Source organism: Prionailurus viverrinus, chromosome A2 (genome assembly GCF_022837055.1).
Source record: "Prionailurus viverrinus isolate Anna chromosome A2, UM_Priviv_1.0, whole genome shotgun sequence".
NCBI lineage: Eukaryota > Metazoa > Chordata > Mammalia > Carnivora > Felidae > Prionailurus > Prionailurus viverrinus.
The window spans coordinates 92453650-92456527 of record NC_062562.1 but is presented as its reverse complement, the minus strand read 5'-3'; positions in this window follow the sequence as shown (position 1 = coordinate 92456527).

Here is a 2878-nt window from a genome sequence, read left to right as displayed (position 1 = left end):
CACAAAGAAAAATGGATTCTGCAAAGGCTAGGAGAAGAGGAGGTCAGTGAGGCACCAAAGAGCCTAAATTTAAGGAACACTCATTTTCTGGTTCACAAGGATCCATTTTAAGAGTGGATAGAGTGAACCCCGCCTCAAATTTTGTGCCCCTAGGCTCCTCACTCACCTCACCCTAGTCCTGACCCTGGATACTGGGCAAGCAAAAGACAAAATACTCATTATACCCATATTCAAAATTATCTCCCAAAGTGCCTGAAATCCAACCCCCCTCATTAGAGATTTGTTTCTTTGGATAAGCCAGACATCTCCAGGAATCCTTCAGTTTTGTTTTGTTTTTCAAAAACAGCTAGAGGGCAAATCTGATGTGAAGAGTTTCCCATATATGTGCTAATTATAGACTATCATGTCAGTCACCTCCATGATAATGTGTGACGCACTGTAAGAAGAGGTCTCTGGGAAGAGGGAGGAGTGGTCAGGACCCAAAACTGCAAAGAAAATAAGCCCCAAAGAGGAGAGAAATGACATAGAAAAGGAGGCACAAGCTATTAAAGGCATACTTTCATTCAGTCATTAAGTAATGGCTCCAGGCCTACTTCATCAATTGTCCTAAATTCTGCTACATGGAGAGATTGAGACAGCAGGCTGGATCAGGAGGAAGTGGCAGGAAAGACTTAGGGAGTGATAAATGTGGAAATCTCTAAACAGGAATGCTACGGTGTGTGCAACATCTGGGAAGGCTTATCCGGAGTCTGATGATAAGCTTTCAGGAGAAGGATGAATTCTGCCACCGGCAAAGCCTTGGTCTTCAGGCTGCTGGCATCTTTGAAAGTTTAATTTTCCCTACAGCAGGGGTTTAAGGAAAGACTGGGAGAGTTAGGAATTTTGTGTCCCTCCTAGGACCCAGGGAAAAATCAATCTTTAAACTACAAGATAAATAAGTCGAGTACCTCTTAAGTTTAGTACTAATAAAGACAATTTCTTCTATCCTTCATATTTCAGTAATGTAATCTTCCCTTTCTGGGACTCCAGTTGCCTTTGGCAAAGAAAAGAGCTTACATAACTGAAATATATCTGCCTTTCATAAAAATCAGGTTTAAAATTTTTTTGTCCACCTGAAAATAAGTATAAAAAACAATGATTCTGTTATTAGTTGGAGACTGCATTTGGGATATGATTATCCATATGTCAATTCATCATGGATCCAAACACCACCCAGAAACCAGAATGACCTTGTCCACAGACCCAGCAACATGCTGGTGGCAGATATGTTATCCTGGTGTCAATGGTGGGTGCTTAGATGCCAGCAGCCTTGGAATGTGATACCTCACTCCCCTGTGTATAGAGGAGGCTTGTGCATAAAATGGCTTCCTTGGGATGTTTCCCCAGGGAAAGAATGTGATGGCTAGAATGTTTGGTGCCCTCCACAACTGTATTTTCACAGTAATTATTTTCTTTATATTCCATTTGACGACTAACAAATCAGCATTACAGTTGTAAGTATCAGGGTCAGTGTGCAAAGAATCAAGTTTCCGTGCTCACAAAGGCTTAAAGCCACACTAGACCAGGGGCAGGTCACTAAAATCGTGCTGGTTAACCATGAACCCTCTAAGGAACACACCAGGAGGCCTTCTTTCCTAGCTGCACACCTTTCTCTCACTCTGTCAGTCTTCAAACTGGGGAAACTATAAAATCAATTAATACTTTCTTAAGCTCTTCCTTGCCCAAAGAAACTATCAGATGAACCTCTAACATAGGTTTATCAATGAGTGCACTAAAGATGGAGTACCTATTATAAGCAAGCACTGTTCTAGGTGTGGTGAAGAATCCCAGGCTGAAAACAATAGGGTGTCAACCCCGGGAGCTTGCAGTCCAGGAGAGGAGATGTAGACACAGTAACTCTCTTACGAGGCAAACCATCCTAACTGCTGTATTGGAAGCATAAACTACCCTGTATGGAGAAAGAAAAGTTTTATTGCAACCAGAGGCTCGGAGAAGACTTCTTGGAAGACATGGGGTGAGAGCTAACACCACAAGATACTCTGCAGAGAGCTGCAATCCAGGCAAAGGAAGGGTTGGCTCCAAAGTGCTGGGAACAGGCCTCCATGTGGCTGAACATCTGGATCTTGACAAGTATGCCATGGAACTTAAGACCAGATGGCTTGGCAAGAGACAGATTAGGAGATTCTAGGTTCTAAACTGCAGAGTTTGAGGGGTGCTTTGCCCCATAGGTTACCATGACTAATTAAATCTTAAACCCCCATAGCTGTAGTTTCTGAGCTCCTCCTATATAGGAAGACATATCAATCCCATTTGCATGTATATAATTATGCAATATATATTATTGCATATTATTATGTAATATTATCTAGCTATAGATCAACAATAAGGCATCCACATCATCATCCCTCTTTCTTTCAGCTTCTTTTGAACGACTTAATCTACCTAAATGAAAACCTCCTAATTCAAGATCAAGTTATGAGCCCCATGAGAACCTAAGGCTTCCAGACAGAGGGGAAAGATGTCACCTTTTACTCTGAATTGAGACAAAATGGCAGCAAGAGAAATGCCTCGAAGCCTAGATTAGGTAGTGTTTTCCCACCTACTCAGAGTTGTCTGGCTCCTTCGGGAGAGGGATCCTCCTCAGCCCCCCTAAATTTCAATCTGCCTGGAATGCAGATTCCACGGGCTCTGGGGAAAACCCTTGAAAACCCCGCAGGCTGACACCAGCAGCAACATCTGCAGCAACGGCCACAGTGGCAGCACAGGAAGTTCTGGTTCTTCCAGTTGCCCGGGATTCCCAGTTTGAACGCTTCCTGGAAACGCTTTCTTCACCGCTTATCTTGCGAAATCTAGCGGGCCCTCCCTCCTCTCTCTGGCC